Source organism: Prenolepis imparis, unplaced genomic scaffold, assembly GCF_030444845.1.
Source record: "Prenolepis imparis isolate NDT839.2.m4 unplaced genomic scaffold, iyPreImpa1.0 SCAF_13, whole genome shotgun sequence".
NCBI classification, from domain to species: Eukaryota; Metazoa; Arthropoda; class Insecta; order Hymenoptera; family Formicidae; genus Prenolepis; species Prenolepis imparis.
This window is the reverse complement of record NW_028141171.1, coordinates 11,584,257-11,606,734: the sequence shown is the minus strand read 5'-3', so window position 1 is coordinate 11,606,734 and position 22,478 is coordinate 11,584,257. Positions and strand designations below refer to the sequence as shown.

The 22,478-nt window shown below is 40.0% G+C and overlaps 1 protein-coding gene across 4 annotated transcripts in view; it reads right to left on the bottom strand.

Moving 5' to 3' along the window:
- LOC145944727 (uncharacterized) overlaps positions 1 to 22,478 on the bottom strand; it is a 209,812-nt gene that overhangs the window by 97,479 nt on the left and 89,855 nt on the right. The window lies entirely within an intron of this gene.

Genomic DNA, 22,478 nt, shown 5'->3' with positions numbered 1-22,478 from the left:
TAATGCGAAATAGTTCAGTTTTGTATACAAGTTAAATTTTCAATTAAGAATATCATATTTCACTTTTATTTTTTATCTTGTTTCTAAAATCAACTTTTTGTTAACTAACTGCGTGTGATTAAGCTATCAATAACAATTTCATATTGACATAGAAATTGATCGAATAATCATTATAATTTATAAAACATTCGTAATATAAAATCGTAAAAGTATGAATTAAAATAATGAATTGTATGTTCAATAGTTTCAATAGTTTAGTGACGAAAAATCGACAATACTCTTTTTTCGCTCCGAGATTGAGCAATTATGTTTATAAATTTAATATTATAAAAAAGAGTAACATTTTGGAGAGATGATATAGTAAAAGATTTGATACATTAAAAGATGTGTATACATTTATTTCCTACACTCGTAGAAAATGCTCGAAACTACGACGATATATTATATATTCGCGTGTATAAGTATACATGTACGAAAGAAATATGTACGAGTATTAAAAGATAAAAATCTCCGCGATAAGAAACTCGATGACAGCTCGACATGTAATTTCAAATTTCGAGATGCGATGTGCGACACTTATAACCATTGAAAATTGTGAAAAAAGTGGTCGGCATATCTAGTTTCAGTTTTTTGTTTACCTATTGAAGAACCGAGGCCGAGCGTGCCATATAAGGAATAAGAGATAAGCTAAGCGCGAGAGAGACGGAAGAAAGGGAATAGAGAAAGAAAAAGTCGCTCGACGCTCGAGGCTCGAGTCCGCGTGGACTCGAATGAAAGAGAACGAGACACGACGAGGAACGAAAAAGGATGCTAGAAGAAAATTCGAAACGCCAATAAGACGCGAGGTTTCGCCAATAAAACGAGATGTTTTGCGAGTGAAATAAATTTCGATTTTTCTATTGGATTGGGAATCGAACGACTTTGGATTATTGGTCATCGCTCGATGACTCCGCGCGGATTATTTAGGTCGCGATTCCGCGTGTATTATTTAGGATTTAAGTCGGAATATTCCGTCGATAAATCGTGAGATGCACATGCCATGCGGATCACAATACATCTCCCAAACCACGATTTTTCAATTAAACTATTGATTATGATTATTGGCAAGCGATAATTTCTCAGATTTCATAAGCTTCATACATTACGATTATCAATACTTTGGCGCATATATTTTTCTATAATCCATAAATAATGATATAAATAATTCGACTCACCTTTCGCCGGCACCATTTTTCCTGTAGGAAGACCTCTGCGTCGGGAAATGTCCTCGTAGAAGCTCAGCTTCGAAACACTTTACACTCGCGTTACTTTATTTCATTGGCGACGAGCGGCGACGCCCGGGTTTTAACTATCACAATCTTCGACGCGTTTCGATAAAACGCGAGAAACGCGAGAGCTTATTCGCGCACGAACCGATGCTCCATTTTCGCATCGCCGCTTTTTTGAAGGCCAACTCATCGCAGGGCCTTATCGAACGAGAAGATGGCGACTTTCCCGCGACGCACTCAAGAGTCGCCGATATTCCCGAATTTGCGCTATATTTTATATATACAATACTTGCGAACGCAATCTAGAATGCTGCCTTCTACTGCACTTTTGAATTGTTCGTTACCAACGGTCGCGCGCTCATCGCCGGGCCACGAAAATACGAGTATTAATTAGTGTCTTTACACCGTTAATTATCGTATAAATCCGATCGCGTCGCGTGTACCAACATCACGATCTCGATTGCGCACGCGAAATTGATCCCGTCGGCCGAGAATATCGCGTAACGGTTCGTTTATTACTGCTGGTCAGTGCCAGTTACGGAACGTGCCACGTCGCGACAAAATGGCCGAGTTGGAATGGAAGGGGGGTCGGCCGAGTACGTGCGAGCTCGGCGACCCCCACCACTCCAACTTGGCGATATTGTCGCGACGTGTTGCGCGTTTCGTAACTGCCACAGACTGGCACGAATAAACGTACGCAAGATTTATACGATAATTAACGACGTAAAGACACTAATTAATACGCGTACTTTCGTGGACCGGCGATGAGCGTGCGACCGTTGATCACGAACAATGCGGAAATGCATTAGAGGGCGGGCAGCATTCTAGATTGTGTTCGGAAATATATTCACCTGGAGTGAAGAGCTCGATTGACCAATCAGGACAAAGAGATCCTCGGTCTCTCATTGGTCGGTCGAATGCTGCATTTTGGCGAATAAATTTCCGAACACAATCTAGAATGCTGCCGCCCTCTAATGCATTTCCGCATTGTTTATGATCAACGGTCGCGCGCTAATTGCCGGGCCACGAAAGTACGAGTATTAATTAGTGTCTTTACGCCGTTAATTATCGTACTCGATCGCGTCGCGTGTATCGACATCGTGATCGCGACCGCATTGATCCGCGCGAAATTGATCTCGTCGGCCGGAAATCTAATTTTAATTCGCTAATTCAGGAATATCGGCGACTTCCGAGTGCGTCGCGGGAAAGTCGCCATCTTCTCGTTCGATAAGGCCCTGCGATGAGTTGGCCTTCAAAAAAGCGGCGATGCGAAAATGGAGCATCGGTTCGTGCGCGAATAAGCTCTCGCGTTTCTCGCGTTTTGCCGAAACGCGTCGAAGATTGGATAGTTAAAACCCGGGCGTCGCTGCTCGTCGCCAACGAAATAAAGTAACGCGAGTGTAAAGTGTCTCGAAGCTGAGCTTCTACGAGGACAGTTCCCCCCCGACGCAGAGGTTGGTTTCCTACAGCAAAAATGCTGCCGGCGAAATGTTAGTCGAATTATTTATATCATTATTTATTGATTATAGGAAAATATATACGCCTAAGTATTGATAATCGTTATATATGAAGCTTATTATGAAATCTGTTTATACTTCATTCACTCTTGCGATCGCAATAACTGAATATTTCACTAGCGAATTTTGGAATCGCTATGCAATCGAGAAAATATATAATGAGTCTTATTTTCATATATATATATATATATATATATATATATATATACTTATTTTCCCTAGACAATATATATTTTCACCCAAATTCAATTTCAACATTAAAATAAAAAATAATTTAATACTCCTCGATACGATACGCAACAGAAAAGTTGTAGTACACAATATTTGATTTGTATAATAACAAATATACCTACACACATTAAAAGTTTTCAAAATAATGAATACTGCAAAAAATAATTTTTGCGTTCAACTACATTTTTTATTTATTCTTAAAAAACAGATATTTTATAAAAAATTTACGAAATAAGATATATTTCTTTCAAATATAAATTATTTTTTATTGTAATATATATGTATTATATATGATACATATAACAGGACAGGTATATAATTCCTGTATTCGTTTAATTAATTATATAAACTGATTATATACAAGGTATCAATATAAGGCTATCGATAATAATCGCCGCAAACCCTTTTTTAATACATCGAAGTTTTTTATATAATTATATAAAATATAGTCGCCAAGTGGAGTTGTATGAATATTAATCATTATTTAAAAAAGAGAATAGAGATGATAAGGGCTTTCTTAGTGTAGGAAGTAAATGTATACACATCTTTTAATGTATCAAATCTTTTACTAAATCATCCAAAATGTTGCTCTTTTTTATATCAAATTTATAAAAATAATTGCTCAATCTCGGAGTAGCGAAAAAAGAGTAATGTCGATTTTTCGTCATTAAACTATTGAACACACAATTCATTATTTTAATTCATACTTTTACAATTTTATATTACGAATGTTTTATAAATTATAATGTTTATTCGATCAATTTCTATCCCAATATGGAACTGTTATTGCTAGTTTGATCGCACGCAGTTAGTTAACAAAAAGTTGATTTTAGAAACAAGATAAAAAAAAATAAAAGTGAAATATGATATTCTTAATTGAAAAATTTAACTTGCATACAAAACTGAACTATTTCGCATTATATTATTACATTAAGTAGTTCGCATTATATTATACTTGCGCATTAATTTTTTTAATTATGCGGACAGAAAAATTATTTAAACAATTAAGCAATTATAGAAATAACTCAATATGTGCAATCTATTATGAAACAAACATTTTGTCTCTTTGTGACAAAACTCCTGCAGATGTTCTTCTTGATGGTATATATTTCGAAATTATATATTCCGAAAAGGAAAACAAATAGAGGTGAAGGAATTTACTATAATGCAGCAGACTTACAGCGCCGTATACATTGATGTTTTGTGGGAAATTTTATTCTTTTTTTTACATAAAATTTTAAACATTCTTACATAGCGTTAATAAAACACTAATTCTTACTCTGCAGATATTGATATACTGTGAAACAAATGAATAAATTACTTGGCAATTTTTTTATATTGTTGCAAATTATACAAAAAACAAACAAAATATGAAAGCATCTTAAAAATATCGCTTTTATCAAGCTCATCTTCAAAGTTTTGCATCATGATCTCGAACGAGATATTAGCCCCCACGTATATAATGACGGTGCACACCGCGTCGTTCCCGAAGAGAGGAATGCCGTGCAATTACAGCCGGTGGTCCGCCGCCGCCGCCGCTTGTACGTCCAATGACTTAAGCGGCATTTAGTGGTTTTCGGTGTCACGGCAATCTTACAATGTTGTTGTTCGGCCTCGATACACAAGGGAGCCGAAGAGAAAGAGAGAGGGCCGCCAAGGGCTGCCGCGCGCACGCGGAGATAGTCGTCCTCGGAGCGATGAACAAATTGCACCCTTCGCCAAGTGTATAGAGCGTAATTGGCCGATTCACGAGTAACACGTCCCGAAAGAAAAATTGCATGTGACAACGTACGCGAAAGAATAGGGGGGCCTTCGTTCGTCTTCGTATATATAAGCGCCGACCGACACCGAGTCACGCGACGTTCCCGAACGTTCGGCCAAATATTAAGAACCGAACCACCCATGACGAGTAATCGCGTGAGCGATCCGTCAAGACGCTGATGAAATTCCAATTAAAAATTAAAATTTTTTTTAATCAGCATTTTTCATTAGTATAAAATCCTTGTACCTCTATAAACCATAAACTATATACAGGAATCCGTTTCTCGCTGTAATATAGATTTCGCAATCTCTGTGTAAGCTTGAAATTCGATCTACGATAGATATCCTCGCAATTACCGATAACGATTAATCGATAATTCTCTCCCTGTCTTTCTCACACTCTCTCCGATTTGCACCGGCGCGATTCCCAAGACGGCAGATTGCATCTGTCGCGTTAATTAAACGAATACCATTCGCCGATCGTTCGATTTAGTCCGACGATGATTAAAGCGCGGCAGCGAGAGTCAGTGAATCTCTTTCACCACGGTCAATTAGCCGCTTCTCCCGCGATCACGTACGAAAATGATCCGCGTAGTTTTGCTCGCGTTAAATTCTGCGCATAAATTACTCGCGGTTTACACGTTTTACAGCCCCGCTCGGGCACTTTACAGCGCCGACGGGACGTGACTTCGAAATAGCCATTCGAACGAGCTCATACGTACGTAATTAATGCTGAGGGAGAGAGAGAGAGAGAAAGAGCAAACGTCGATAAGTTTCCACACGAACTCGTCACCGGAGAGAACACGAAGAGTCAGTCAAAGTCAACGACCCACGTGCCATGAAGTTGCCTGGTGTGGGCAGAGACTAATGGGAAGATATACTTGCGACCGAACGTGGATGAATAGACGTAGGTATTACCGGCATCAGTATCATCTGGTACATCATGGGCAGACTCGCTCGCTCGCTCGTTCCTTGGAATCGCACGCGTGGGAGTCGCTCATTTCATAAAACAATCTTCAAATATCTCCAAGAGCTTCTCGACCGGCGTGTGGGCATCGAGAAAATTGTATTGCTGACAATGAATGTCCCCATAGTATTGGCAATGAAAAACATGTTACCCCTGGAATGTTACCGAGGACAGACGCGTCGCGAAACACGTGTAACGTGATCATTTCTTATGAAGTAAGAAAGCACGTGCGATAAATATGTAATAATTCATTTTTTAATATTATACAGAGCAATTTTATGGCCTCGCTGTTATAAAAATGCCTGTATGTCTGGTGCGTTTGCAACGAAACACGTTACAACGATGTCGTTGCTGCCGTTGTGTTTCGACGAACTAATTTCAAATGGCCAACGTCGTATAAGTCGATCGTAAAACCGACCGTAACACATGTTATCTGAAACTGCCACCGCATCGGAATAATAATTAGAACACGCTTGAGGTAACGTGCAGGAAAGATTCTTTGAACGGCTAGCTACGCCAGCACGCATTCTTCGAACGCGTGCGGCGAATGAGTTTTACGATGTACGAGCGACACGTCATTGAAGCGTGAAATATTGCGACCGATAAGCGGCATTATTCGTAAAATGAGAGCGTTTCGACCGCGATCTATGAAAACCGGAGATATAACTTTGAGTGTGAAAAAAAAGAAATATTTATCGTGAAATTCTCTGTCCTCAATTTCACCTCGAGCTCTCTCGACTCGCGTAGGAGGCGAGGTTCATAACATAGCCTTCGATCGTTGATCTAGTACATACTTCCGAAGGGCAACGGCGTGGGCCTCGATTCAACTACGTTATTTACGCTCACAATGTGCACATTGTCTTCACGATAATAAAGAACACGTGTCGCAGAAAAAGAAAGGTCGTTACGAAAGCTTTATCATGTGTGACGTTTTGATCCTTTAAAAGCAAATTTTCAAAATTATGATTATATCATACGTATCTTTCTTATCAAAATACAATATTAAACGCAGTAAAACGAGCTATTTTTTTCTTTCTCTCTTCGCTGTTGTAAAATATCCATTTAGTTGTCCTGAAAAAAGATCACCTACACGGCGTCGAAAGACAAAGAGGTGCCAACTAGATGCAGGCTTAGCTAAGCAACCACTCTTAGATCAGGGCCACTTAGCGGCGCGACCTTCCGCCAAAAAGCGCCTCTAACTAGTCGGTATCGGTTCGAAACGGATTCGCACGGCGAAACGTCGCCGAAACGCCGTTAAAGCGTAGGCAGGTTAGCGGCAATCCAGACTTTACAATTTCCGGCGATGCATAACCAATTAGCGACAACGACCGTGTCGCGCGGGACCAAGTCCGTCCTCGTCTGTCGTCGTCCATGCGGAGGAGCCGCTCGTTAATGGCGCTAATGCGAGCCACGCACAACGCTGCTGACAGCAAATGTCCCCTGAAACTGTCAACGCGCGTTGGATATCAGCAGCACGCCGAGCTGAATCTCAAAGACGGCGCGATCCTTTGAAATTCCGTTTACAATTTAAAAAAAGTGCCCTTTTTATACGCAGCTGTAAATTTCGCGGTAAGCATTATAAATTCCGCAGCAAACATATTTTTAAAAAGTGGATCTTTAAATTAGAAATATATATATATCTTTTTAATTTTATGTAATATATTTTCTGCGTACAAAAAAAAATTGAATAACAAATATTCGATCCTCGAAATTGCCTCTCGTTATTGAGAACGCAGTTGAAAGGATATATATCGGAGCGATGACGACGATAAAATTACCGTGGAGTTCCCGGACGAAAATGAAAAATTAATCGACGCAACTTTGCTTTCGACTGAGTGAGCCGAACCAAAAATGGAGAGCTAGAAAATTATGAACCGGTATGTGCGCGGCCGAGGTAATTGAAAATAATTGGCTGTCCGGTTATACGCGAGCCGGGACACGAAGCGGGCATAAATCTCCAGTAATTCGTTATATAAAGGAGAGACCGCGCGTAATGACGCGAGAACGAGAGACAAAGAACCAGTGTAGAACGCAGGGTTGAATCAAAAGCGAGTTAACGACAGGGAAATCGATTCTCTTTTCGACTTCACTCGCGATGATGGTCGGCGCATTAGCATTTAACCTTTTACAGGGTAATCAATTTAAAAAGAAGAAAAAATCTATAATAGTAAAGAGAGTAATTGTGATTGAGTTATATAGATAAAACTCTAACAAGTTTTTGGCTGTTCAAGAAATTATCATTACTTTACCTGAGAGCACAATTGTAAGCAATTAAATGAACAAATTTCCCCGTTTATTAAATCATGAATAATCAAAAGAGAGAGACAAGTCGTAAGTAGCTTACGAAGGGTTAAATGTAACGGTGATAAAACGGTGAGGAAATAGCTCACGGAGGAAATGGCACGTGTGTATTTAATTCGAGAATCTAAAGGCGGAAGCCGGTGAGATTGGTAAACTTCCGCGACGGTAGATCAAGGAAGTACACTATCTATAGATATAAAATTACGTTAATTAATTGCGAGACGAAGATAAGAGAAAGAAAGATATTTGAATATCCCAAGAATGTAAAGCAAATATACCCGCGCCATGTATCGCGCATACTTGAAGAGATAGAGATTTATTTATTTTAATAAAAAGATTTATTACGATTCCTCATCGTACAATGCCTTCATTGACTCAACACGCGCTATGCACGATGTTTGAGTTGGAGGAAGATGGAACGTACATATATACAAAGCATCGTGTAAAGCTTCAAGCATGTTGTCTTAACACTTGAAGAATATGGAAGATGCACAGCTGTCTTCGTTATTGTATTTTGATCATCAAGTAGCTACCGAAATAACAAGCTGCGCGTAACAAACATATGTCTCCATTGTATTCAAATATTCAATTTTTCATGACAATTTCTCATTGGAAAATAATAAAGATATCGAAGAATTCCACTGAAGCGTATGTTGAGGATCGTAGTAAGGAAACCAAATTAAAGTGTACTGTGTATAAATCGCGTACGAATGCACGCATGCGTGCGTGCGTGAGTACATCCGCTCTCGGAACTGCGTTCTTGGATCGTGGCCCACACCGCCGCGGCCTGTTATTCATATTCTCTTTGATTGAGATGGAATGCTGTCGTGGCCAGGGCTTGTCTCATCCCCGGTGCTGCCTTTCGCTTTCGCCACAGGGCATCATCGCCGGTCGTCCCGACCAGTTTTGCCCTCGGTTTCGAGCGCGAAATCAAGTCCAAATCAATCTAAACCGATGTCTAAATGATGCCTCATCGCTTATACATCTTCTTCGGAGAAGGCTACCTTTTTCGCGATTTACCGCGCGATAATTAATAAGCTCAAATATCAAATTAATAGCGTCGATATTACATATCTTTCGAGAAATATAATTATAAAAATATAATAATAATACAGCATGCAACACGCGCAATAGCAAAATAACAATTACAGTAATAATAACTTCACTTTGATGTAATGAAAAGCGCCTCCCTTACTCGCACAACTGGTTCTCTCGCGCTTTTTTATTCAGTCGCGCACGTACGAGGTCGGAATAGATTAAGGACGATAATTGTCCAGATAAGGACTTAATTAATGCGTGATATATCTCGCGTGAACCGGTGTACAACGATCAACGGCTCGGAAAAGATATTGCCAAGACTCTACGGTTGTAATCTGACATGCGTGCGCGCGCGTTCTACGCTTTTATTATACGGTGCGATCGTGTGCTCTCTTTCCCTCACTTTATCGCCGTAAAGATATCGGTCCGATTATTACCGTATTATCGAGGGTTCGCGCCTGATATTGCATAAAACGCCGGTAGCCGGCGACCGATACCGATCGTTTCGACCGGCATCTATATAATCGTAAGCGGCACTAAACCCATCTCTTATCCCGATGAGATCGAATATTCTTAATTTTCTCTCTCTTTCTCCCTCGCTCGCTCGAGCCATAACATTTCTTAAAATTGAGGAAGCGGAGCACCGCTCGAGGAAAACAGCTCTCGTTCTCCCGTTTATCGTTAACTCGTTTCGCGACGCTCATCCTATTTGCGTGGGTAAAGCGGCAATAGCGACCAAAATACGATATGGCGCTATAAAGTGAAAAAAAAAATGGTTCATAACTTGGCATTATTCGCGAGGCAACTATCGCACTACCGCGTGTATAGGGAAGCGTACAAACGATAGCGAAACGTTAGCTAACTACACGTAAGCAGCTGTGGTTATGCACGACAGCCGTTGCGGGCGGTAATAATGAGTCCTGTGACTGGACGTAATCTCGATGGGATCGCAGACGCGCGACAAAAATAGTATTCAACGACTATATATGTATCGCGATATCGCGTGCACTTAACCGTGGTTTCTTCCGTAAAATAAAGATCAAGCCGCGATGTTTTTCCAGCGCGTGCGACCGCGCTTTGCATTTAATCGATATTAAATACTAAAAATAATAACTCGCTTCGCAAACTTTCCTCCTGTAATCCTAGAGCGCTATTTTAGACATTTAACTACTAATCGAAGATATTTTTATATTTACAATATTTGCGTAATATAAATCTTTTATAATAAAATAAAAAAAAATTGCGAATCGATTAACGAGCGAGTCGAAAATTAGCGCAGACCTCGAGAAAAAGAGATGATAGATGAATTTTCAACCCGGAGTGGCATCAACATTTAAAAAAAAATGTGATTAACATTCCGGGGTGAAAAACGTTACGTGGCTACCGTGACGCATTGCAGCGCAGGCCGACGAACGGCGGGTTTATATTACACCGTCGGGACAGCTATAAGTATTTCAATCAACGGCGTGCACGCGATAATTAATCACGGCTCGCGCGGGGATGCAATCTCGCGGCAGAGTCTCGACGCGACGGTCGACGACGAAAATAACGTGCGCGGGTAATCCGACGACGACCACGACGACGATGTAGACGAGGTTGGCGAGACCCGCCTTCGAGACTGCGCAAAAGATCATTTCCCGATCACGCGAGAGAGAGGAGAGAGAGAGAGAGAGAGAGAGAGAACGCCGCTTCAATTAATACTGTCCCGCCAAAAAGAGAGGACGATGGGAGATGATCTCTCGCCGGACATATTTTGCCGAACTGGTTGGCGGATCTCTCTTATTACGATGACAGTTCTCATTACCTTCATACCTTGATTGGGGTGCTTGACAACGCGACGTCCCATCTGTTTTCTCGATCGCTCGATCGCTGCGCGGCTGTTTTAATCGTTCTCCCATCGCTCTCTCTCCCTCTCCTGGCTATATGTATACCGCAGATTTGTGCATCATCTTTATCGAACTTGAACGATCTCCACTAATTTCACCTCACGAGAGCAAGGAACGACCAAGCAGGTACAAGGTGTGGGAACTGTCTCGTATCCATCTTGATTATCTCGCGGCGATCGTTATTTAAGAGCGTTCTTTTCGTGTTATGTGCCGTGATTCTCGCAATTGCGTTCAATTTATATTTAGATCAAGGCGTCGTCGATGATTAAAGCGAAACGACTAATTTAATTTCAAACCTAAGAGAAAATGTTCGCACTGCGCGTGAGCGCAGCAATATAAGTCATTAATAATTCATCTTACATCCTTGAGGCTACACGGCTCGATGAAAAACATCGAATTTTACACATTTTTGCGGATAAACGACAAAGATATCGGAGAGCAATGAAAATGAATTGTAAAAGATAAATCTCTTTTCGAATAATAATTTTCTTCAAATAGAATGTGCATAGATTTTTTATATAATTTTTAATTATTAATATAAAATTAATGTATAAAAATGCATTATTACGTGTAAGAATCTTTTCAACAAATTTTGCTACATAAAATCTTAGAAAATCACAAAAAAACTTTTTTATAATTTATTTCTATAATAAAGCTAAATATTTTTAAAAATAAAAAAAAACTTTTGAAAATATATTCAAAAAATATTATCTTTCAAATGTAATTAATTTTAGTGACATTATTATATTATACGCACATATTTTATTCATTCGTAATATCAGAGACTTGTTCGTCTCATTTTAAAACTTAGTCACCCATCATTCTCTAATTGCAAAAAGTTTGTATCTTTGGTCGACGTATTTAGTCATCGACAAATGTGTGCGCTCGGGCACATATTCAGGAAATGTTATTTTTATATCGGACTAAAGAACGACGAAGCAAAGAAACCGTTTAGCCTTGACTCTGTCGAGTTACGAGCTTCCCCGATTATTAATGTGAAGCATTATTACGCCATTACGTAACGCGTGGTTATCTTCGACAGGCAACAAAGGAAACAGCGCCTATCTTAACGGGCTATTGTTGTTCGAGTAATGGCTTATGAAACGAATAGCGTAATCCAAAGATAGGCGCATATAACGACGAAAAACTCATTGCGGCTGTCGTAACTCATTGCCGATTCTCGCTAGTGTACATTATATGCCGGAAACTCGTACAAACGTTCGGGATTGCTTTTTACGATTGGTAGACCAACCCTTCGATCTTTTATACGCGCGATCGTGCATCTATCTATGCAGATGAGCAAAATATTTTCATATTTATTTGATGTTTTTCACATCTGATGTGAGATGTAGAGTTGAGCGGAGAAAAAACTCTATTCTTTTAAAAATAGTTTGTTCTAATAATTAAGTAATACCTATATATATTTTTGGAGACACATTTCCTTCTATAAAAAAAATTCATAGTTTGAGATCTATGGCGCAATTCAATTAAAATCTAAAAGTCGTGAAGGATTTCACGGAAATCGCTTCCATTTACAAGGAAATCATTTGTCAAGCTTACACCCTAGCTTTCAACGGAGACCATTCGTCGACTATTTTTCGGATGGCCTTTTTTATTCAGTCTCGACGCATGTGTCACTGCCACGTGGCAGACCCCGTTGACCTTGAATAGTCAGCGAGACACGGCGGTCGATGGAGATGTCCGTGGGATGTACGCGTGTATGTATGTGTAGCGGCTCGAAATGCAAATGAGACACTTCTACGAATTCATCGATGCTAATGGTATGATAATGTATGACGAGACTCGCGAGTTATTCCGCCGAATAAAAGCCGATTGTTGTAAATACTACACACGTTGCAAATAATACAGCGCAAAATATATGTATAGTGATATCCGAAAGACGAGTTGATGTAATTTATTGCTCTGATATAATTTCACGTAGAGTCTTGCCGAATTAATTTTATCAATCATTCGTAATTGATATCGTATCTGCATAATAAATTCTCTAATTACGAAATTTGCATAAAACGGTATAACGTATTTCCCGGTATACTATTGTTCTCGTTGATAACATCATGAGCGGCATGTGCAACATTTTACAAATGCAAGATAAAATACGATGGTCGAGAGAGCGCGTGGTGGGAATCAGACCGTGAAGAAACAAACACCGATGTGTTGTTCGCATCTATAGCGAGATATACCGAGCCCAACGGAGTACTGCAACGAGGTAGCCATCTGATATACACGAGACACCGATGGGCCGTCTGGAGGTTAAATCGTGCGTCGTCAACAGAGAACGCGATGCAACCGCCGGTGAGCACAAAATGCAGCCTGATGGTGGCGTTAGGTCAAGGGTTCGCTGAATTTTCATGAGAGTCACGCCAGCACCGGGGAATAAAAATGTCTCGCGCGTCGCGTCAAGTGCGGAATCTGCATTACACGAGGAATAACAACTATATATAAAAGAATCTAAACAAATGTCAGATTTTTTTTAAAACCGTAAGTCAGAATTTCTCAACCTTTTTTTTAATGCCTCGTCTCCTTGGCTAAATAATATCCCTATTTTGTAAAAATTATACAAAAATATCCAATGCATTTTTAAAAATTTACGAAACGTGAGTTATGTCTATTAGCATGTGCAACTTCAAAGTTCACAGTATTAAATAAATATTAATGTGGATATTATTAGCAAAGTGCAAAATACGATTGTCAATTTGAATACATAATTTGAAAAAGAAGAAGCTGAATCAATTTTGAGAGTTAAGAACGGATTAAGAATTTCTGCTGAATTAATGACACATAAATTTTAACGAGTAAGAGACTCGGAAGCTATTAAAATCCTTCTCGAAATGGGCGCGCGAATGGAGGATAAATTTATTAGCTTCGGCGAAACAAGAGAAACATATTCTGCAACAGCAAACATCGAATACGTGACGTTGAATCGTCTGCGTTGAATCGTCTCAACGACTACGAGCGACGTGTTCTACGGACGATAAACTTGTGCCGGTTGCCGCGGACGTAAAATGCGGGTCCATCGTGTGACAGCACGAGCGTAAGAATAAACTGAGAATAAGAGTCGAGAGCGCGGAGAATACGAAAATATTCTATTCCCAACGATGCCACGATATTCCAAGCGCGACGCAAAGTGATACGAATAAAAATAATTCCCGGGGATTAAAATTCCAGATTCATTGTTCGGAGGAATAATTGAGCGCTACTGAAATTACTTTTCATGAAAGAAAGATAGAGAGAAATCCCCCGGATGATCGTCTGTCGTGTAATATATAATACTCATTGTCAGAGGTCAAACTAAAAGCGCTACAATCGCGTGCTACAATTATTTAGTCAATTGGATTTTAATAAAGGGACGCATGCTTTTTGCGAATTGCGAGCTATCTAAATACAAAAGTCACCGCACGCAAATGACACATATGTCCCGACGACTCCCCTCCTCCGCACAATGCGACATTATTTTATCCTCCGCACGCCGGGGTCGTCTGGAGGTTGGTTGAAGTGGTGTACCGGGGCCGATAAACTTCCACCGACTGCTCCCCCTCTCGCTAGCATAAAATGCGGGTCCGCGATGTCGAGTCAAGGATACGAGAATGATGCACGACTTCCAGCGTGATGTGTCTCACCTTGAACGACTGGCGGAGCTATATGGTTGCGAGCGCGTGGGAGTGAGTCTCCGATCGACGTCGGAATCTCTCAAGGTTCTGAGAAATCATTTTTTGAAAACGATCGTTGTAGACCTTCACGAGGGACGACATCGCCGGCATCGCGAACGACGTAGCGCCAAGAGATTTACATGCTACAGCGGCAATTACGCAGAGACAAGTAGTCTCGCGCAAAGTGGTATATCTCAATTTTCTCGAGATAAAACTTAAGATTCTCCTGTCTAAGAGACAATGCGCGCTTGTAGCAATTAGGATAATATGACATGTATAATTCAATTTTTATCTTACCCAATTAGTATTTTTTAAATTAAAATCTCGTTGTATAGTTAATGAGAAAAATATTTTTATAAGCAAGTTAATTAGAATGTGTAAATATTAAGAATCACAATGCGCGCCACGTCTCGAAATACATACGTATATCCGATATACCTGGTCAAGCGTCATTGGTTTGTTCTCGGTAAAGATATTACATACGTCTAATATACGATAACCCGTATTAACCGTTCGATACTGTTTGCGGTGAACGACGACCGCAAGGTTCCCGTCGCCGCACGTCGCTGGCTGAAACGGATCGTTTGTTTTTTTGTAGCCGTAACCGCAGCGCGAAAATCATGAGTCAAAGATGGGGGCGAAAGGGTAAAGAAACCCGCGCGACCGCACGGGTATATACGCAACGAAAAGGGTGAACACGACGCCGGATTCTCGCCGATGAGCTCGTGGTCTGAATTATGACCGTGGGAGCCTATAATCGTTAATTAAAGGCCCGTGTGCCTTCAGTTGACCCTTGAGTTAAACCACAGCACAGCTTTTCGTGCGGAAAAACACGCGCGGAAACGAGATAAAAGCAGAGACGAGAATCACAGACGCTCGACTCCTCTCAAAATTTCTAACTCGCGTACATATTAATTCGTGCTCCAACGAACCGAATTCTGGAAAGGAAATAAAGCGCGTCTGTGAGCTCAACTCTATTCGAGAACGAACAAGGAGAGGATGACAGACCTCGGGATACGCAATCCACCCCCGCGCGCGCTTTCCTTCGTAGTTACGATCGCCGTCATCCATCATATCATCGTAAGTTAAAAGCGCAATTTGTATCCGATGATACGCGATATACCGCGGATGGAATAAAACCGAACATCTTGTTTCAGCCGCGCGTTCCTTCATTCGTTCGTTATGCGGCTGTACAAACGCGCCCTCCGAGAGATACGATCGTCCTAAGTGCCAAGAGATATACGACCTACGATTGGCATGCACGAAGCGTTGCCACTTACGTGTACATCGGTACCTTCTACGTTCTCTTCTTCTCTCTCTCTCTCTCTCTCTCTCTCTCTCTTTCTCTTTTCGCCTATCTTTTCTATCTACCGCCTCTCCTTGTCGAGAATGTTCTCCTGTCGAACACGTTTTGCGGGGTCACGCAAACGCGAGAATTGATCAAGAGCGATCGGGGGAAGAAATCGAAAGATGAGCTTTCTTCGCGATTCGTAAGTCAAAAACAAAAATCTCGAATATGTTAAATTTACAATAAAAAAACATGCTAAAATTCAATTACTAAAATTCTAAATGTGAGTGGCTTATTATTATTATTCAAATGTTTACAATTAGCCTTGTTCAAACTGTTTCTTCTAATTAAAAAAAATATATATATATTACTAATTTTATGACAAAATGCCCGTGATATCTTTTTTATAATTGTAAATGTGTCGTTCATTTTGCAACGTGTTACCTTCAAACACTTTATTTCATCGGAATCGAGGGGCAAAAATATCCAATCTACGCCATTGCGGTTGCATCGTGTTCGAAGCAGCCGTGCGGTTACTGAACTCGCCACGAAATTAACGTAGCACCTGGCCGAATTAAATTAACGCCGAACGATAAAAGGAAGCGAGAGGACGAGCAAAGGAAATGGTATAAGAAAAGAAAGAGGAAGAGGAGCAAAATTGTTAACGTCAAATCAATCAACACGAACGCATCTTTGATCATCATCGTTGCGCGATACGAGCTATTTTGACTTTACGTAGCGCACACGAGCTTATTTAATCTCAAGTGGTTAAATTGGGGTAACTTTGACTATTTATCCAGACATTTGTCGCTTCGTCGGTTTTAACAAGGTTTCCCTTCATAATTAGATCAGAAATCCGTATTTAGCCCCCATATACCTTTGACATTATGTTTCGACAGAATTATTAGTGACGACACTAATGAGACATTAATTGTAATCAATAAATTATAAAAGTAATTACACCTATTAATATTGACATCGCCCGAATGTGTTTCACAATCAATTATATAAATTAAAATATGATATAATTAAGTATATATGAATAATTCAAAGTATACAAGCGAGTCCGCGACTCACGTAACGTGATTGCTTTAGATTTAGATATTCAAGATAATTCTTTACAAACAACTCAAACAAACTCGACTCACGCTCTCTTGTGTTCTAAGCCCTTCGATCTAATCTCTCGGTATAAAGCTGAATTATTACTCGCGTGTCCGAACCACCCTCCCGCCCTTCCATTTTTCCCTGCGCCACGTCCGAAAACACGCACATGAACAACGAACTCGCTGCGAAATTAACGTCGCACCTGCCCGAATTAAATTAACGCCAGACGATAAAAGAAAGCGAGAGGAGAGAGGAGAGAGGAGAGAGGAGAGAGTGCGGAATATATACCTAAGGGAAAAACGGTGGCGCCGTACCGACGATACGCCACGGTCGATTCGTCGGTCTCGTACAGCTCTACGAGCCGACCGGGTTGGGGTGGCTTTATACCGACGTTAACGCCGGCATCGTTTACCCGGGGGTCTCATGGCGGCGACTCACGAAACAAGGGAGAAACGTCGCATAATGCGACTAACGTAATTAAGGTAGCGACAAGGCCTATCCCGTCCGCCCACACCGCCCTTCCGACTCCTTCTCATCGCGTTCGTTCCCGTTCTACTCTCGAGAGTTATAAACGTGAACTTGAAAGTTACCCCCTCACCCACCGGGCATTGATTTCGCCGCAACTCGGCGCGAGATAAAGTACTCGTAGCGATCGTGCTCTCCCTTTCGCGCTAACGTCAAGTAACCTTGGCAATATTAGAATCACACACCGTGTGATCGCGAGTATATATTATATTAATCACAAATATATCATTTCAATGTTTCAGCGGTATATTTAAAGTTTCTCATAAGATAAATTACTGCAAATAAGATGTATTTATAGCTTTAAAGTGTAAATTTATTTAACGATCTCTAAGTATCAAAATAATAATGAAATTATTAATTAAATTTTAATTTTTCTTTATTTTTATTCCTAATTTTTTAAGTGTTTTATTTGCAACACCACTGTCACCAAGATACGATATTCGAGGGATGAGTAGAACCTTGAACCGAATTTTTTCCGATACGAGACACGATAGGATATTGATTTAAAACCATCGGAGTCGTGTTTGAAAATCCGGTCGCAGGCAGAGGCATTTTGAACGTATCGATTCGGCCGATATCTTGTCACGAGAAAAAGCCTCGTGAAAGTGATTCTGGGCACGCGTCTGTTCACGTCACCAATTAATTTTGTGTTTTAACCGCATCGGCCGGCCGATGCACTTAACGAACAGGTGCACGATTTCCATGCAAGCTACGACGAATAAGACGCACGAAATTAAGATATATCCTTTTATGAGAATTTTTTAACGACAGAAGACATTTGCAATTCCAAAAAAAAAACATAATTGACATTAATAAAATATGTTTAATTATTGCACAGAATTAATATTTACTCTTTTAGGACGCTGTTTTCTCTTGTAAATAAATATAAATAAATAAACAAATAAATATTTGTCTTGACAATTTCGAAATTTAAGTCAAATAAAATAATCAACAAAAATGACCAAGATTTATTAGTAAATGTAATTGACGCTCGAATATTTTTTTTACGATTTCTAAAATCTCAAATTTATTCTGTTTTTAAATATTCGCTTTATGTATCAATAATTTCTTGCAAATTTTTTTCTTATCCTTTTAATAATATCAATTGATTCTTCACGTATCTTTCTCGATAACATAACAGGCGGGCTATACTTCAATTTACGATCATGCGTGGCTAGATGAGAATGGCGTAACAAGTTCTATCGTTTTATCGCAGTATTTACGTTCTATTATTCTCGATGCTAGCTCATATATCGTCGGTCCGTTAAATTCCAAGACCGAAGAGAGCGAGACGAGAGGAAAGCGCGGCAAAGAGAGACGTATACCAGGGACATCATGGTAGAGGTACCCTCACGACCAAGTAATGGGCCATTTATTTTCACTCGTTGACCCTCGCCGAGACTAATGTGTCTCAGCAAGCTTTTTCGCATCCCTCAGCAGTGCGCCTTCACGTTCTGCCACTCAAGTGGTTTTTACAAGACGCTCTATACCAAAGTGACTGTCCTCCGGACTACAAAGCAAGCTTCGAGAAACAAAAGCGAGTTTAAAATAAAACGGAGACTTTATCATCGGAGCAAAAGCCAATTTACACTCGGGGTAGACGCAAGCAAGAAGAAGTAAAGGCACTAGTGTCATTGCAGCAAATTTGTGATTCGCTGAAACCTATTCCACATGTTGTTAATTCCGTACTAGCGACGTGATTTACAACGATATCAACACTGAAGATCCTTTCGCGGATTCTCTTTGCGAAATGGATCCTTCCCTTTGCGCGAATATATTTATAAATGTAAAACGAGCCGCATATGTGTGATATATCACACACGCATCTTGTATATTTAAACATTTAATCGTTAAAAAAAAATTAACGTTGATCTACGAGCTGTAGAATTTTCACGAATGTTATTTGAAATCACATCACTACATATCGCGAGACATCTTCAAGAATTCTATCAGATTTCCTTTACGGCGAACGTTTATACGAAAGCTCGAATACAATCCCCAGAAACTTTTACCAGCACAGACAGACAAGCGGAGCTTGAACCTTAGCTTAAGGGGTGACAGTGGAGACCGGAGAGAAAACTTTGAGGGGATTGAACGCTAGAAAGACTACGACGATGTTTCAGGGCAGTGGCTTTCAATCTTCTTCTCCACGACTTTATCTCAAACACATATTCTGTATCGAACATGTTATCTACTATATACTTTCGTCTCTTAAGATAACAATATATATATATTTAAAGAAAATTAATGAACCCTCCAGTCACGCGGGATATCAAGCTTTTTAAATTTGTTTTCGTATCACAATTTAAAAGAAAATAATTTATCAAATTTCTCACACGTATGTATATTGAACAATGCTATTTATTTAAAAATTGTTATCGACATTAAAAACTGGATATATATTATTTTTTCATATGTTCAAGATTGAAAAATACTATTTTTTTTAAATGCCCACATCTTTCGTGCTTCTTTTATACAAGGCTGTATTTTTCTTTTAATTTTTAACGTGATATAATGTAAAGCATAGAACTAAATAAATTATTTTCGACAATCTTCAAATGAATACCGCTGTGTCCGATAGGGCAGACAAAAGGGTGGAACCGACGAGTCGCGAGGAAGAAGAAAGAAGACAGGTGACAAGAATATCGACGCGAGATGAGGCGAAACGAGGCGAGAGAGGTTGCTACGGTGATTTCCCGCTCAGAAAAGCCGCGTGTACGGTTCGTCGTTCGGCTGGAAGCTGGCCAAATGCACTTAGCCTTCTATCACGATCCCTCCCTCCGCCCCCTATCCTGTAAGCGCTCACCCGTCTGCACCAAACAGGCTAGATAATCTTCGTATTTACTGCCGTGGAGATACGACCAGCATATCTATGGGGATATCCTCTCGCGACCAGTCGGCCGGCTTTTCCGCGCGCGGATTTCTCTCTTTTCGCGCGTAAACACAAAAACAGGAAAACTTTCGTAAAAGCTTTCGCGACCGTCGACTTTCATCCGAGAGACTCGTCCTCTTTCGGGGATGTCTACCCGCGCGCATCCCTTTCCCTGTTCTCTCTTTCTCTCGCCGACAAAAGACTCGCGCAAACACGAGAGACGCTCACTGAATCGTAAAGAGATTCACAATAAAAGCACTCTTTAAAAGGAAAAACGGGGAACGCATATTAAATATTTTTCTTGCCTTGTCATCCTCAAAGTAGAAAAACCAACGAAGAAAAGAGAAAGAGACAGAAAAGATTCGGTCTTTAAATATCATAAGGGGTGATAAGCGTCTCGATTAACAGTTCTATCAAAAACGCGCAACGTTACTCAATTTAATGGGATTAAATTGAAATCAAAGAAATATAATGACTTTAACGTTTCCGCACACACAATATTCAATAGAGTACACAGTTTTCAATTACAGCATTCATTAAAAATATTTGTGTACCAAAAAAAAAGATATTAATGAAAACAAAAATGCCACACACATCGCGAAACGACAAGAGATCCACATAAAAGCAATATCTGAAAAGTAATAGGAGACGAGATCCCACAGCAGCACGCCGAGTACTAAGTGTTATGTTTCCGTTGACGTTTATTTGGCCGATTTAGGTGTTTACCAAACGAGCGGTGTCGCATGCAGCGAGGGCGGATAAATATTTTCGGTACTCCGACGATGATTTGTTTTCCAACGGAAAAGAGACAAACCAACACGCGGAAAAGAAAACGATATCTTCCCACCCACGTTGACGATCATCGATGCATTTTTTGCGACCGTTTTTCTTTTCGAAAATAAATAAATGACGTGACAGATTACGTTGATAGCAATATCGTTGGGTATCAGTTAATCGAAAAAGGTGATTTTATTAAATTATGTATCTTAAATTAAAAAATATATATATATATATTTTATAAATTAAAATATATGTCGTCGTAAAATATATGACGTTCCGTCATTCCCGGATATATACTGCGCGATTAAAGAAGCGAGAGAACAAATTGTACGATGACTTTCTCTCTTATCATCGTTTCTCGCACGAGAGTTCACCGCGATTATCGCGAGAAGCAAAGGTCTCGAATAACAATAACGACAGATGAAACGAGTTTCGTCTCTCGCGGTTGCGCGCGTTTTATCTTAATTTTTGCCGACTCCAATTTAAGCGAAATCGTCCTCTTTTTTACAGTCAATCTATTTAACGACGGGCGCTGCAATGGGGCGCGGGTCCCGAGGAGAAAGGACTCTGTTACGGATATTACCGTAAGAAAACCGGGACTCGAGAGTAAAAAGCCCGCTTCTCTCTCTGCACGACAAAGAGGGGAAAGAATGGCAAATGAAACGCGACACTTATAATCTTTCCTATCTCGCTTCTTAACCTCCATCCGGGCCATCCACCTCGCGATGTCTTTCTATTACGCACATTCCACCTGCTTATTTTCCGTCGACTTTAATTTCGCTCGGTGATGTCAAGAATAAGCATAGCCAGCACTGAGAAGAAACACGTAAACCGGGGGGAAAAAAATTGATTTGATTTAAGATTGTTGAGGAGTCTCACAGAGCCCATAATTACTGTATGATCCTAATCTAATGAATCTAAAGTTTGATACGTCGAAAGGCGTATTTCTTCCGCAGAAATTGCTTATTGTAAAAATTAATTCGGTCTCAATTTAGCGAATAATTCCAATAACTCCGATTCATGAAAAAACAAAGTAAAATTGTGTAGGTAAATTTTCAAATTAAAACGCGGGCAAAGTACCATTGAATATCAAAAACGCGCGTAATAAATGTAAAAAGCGGAATACAAGAATACGCTAAGATATGCATGTTAATTCGAACGGAGAATTAATATAACTGATAAGAAAATGATGTACGTGTGAATTTTCAACGAACGGGACAAAGTGTATGTGCAACGACTTCATTATTAATATCGACACATGCAAAGATACAT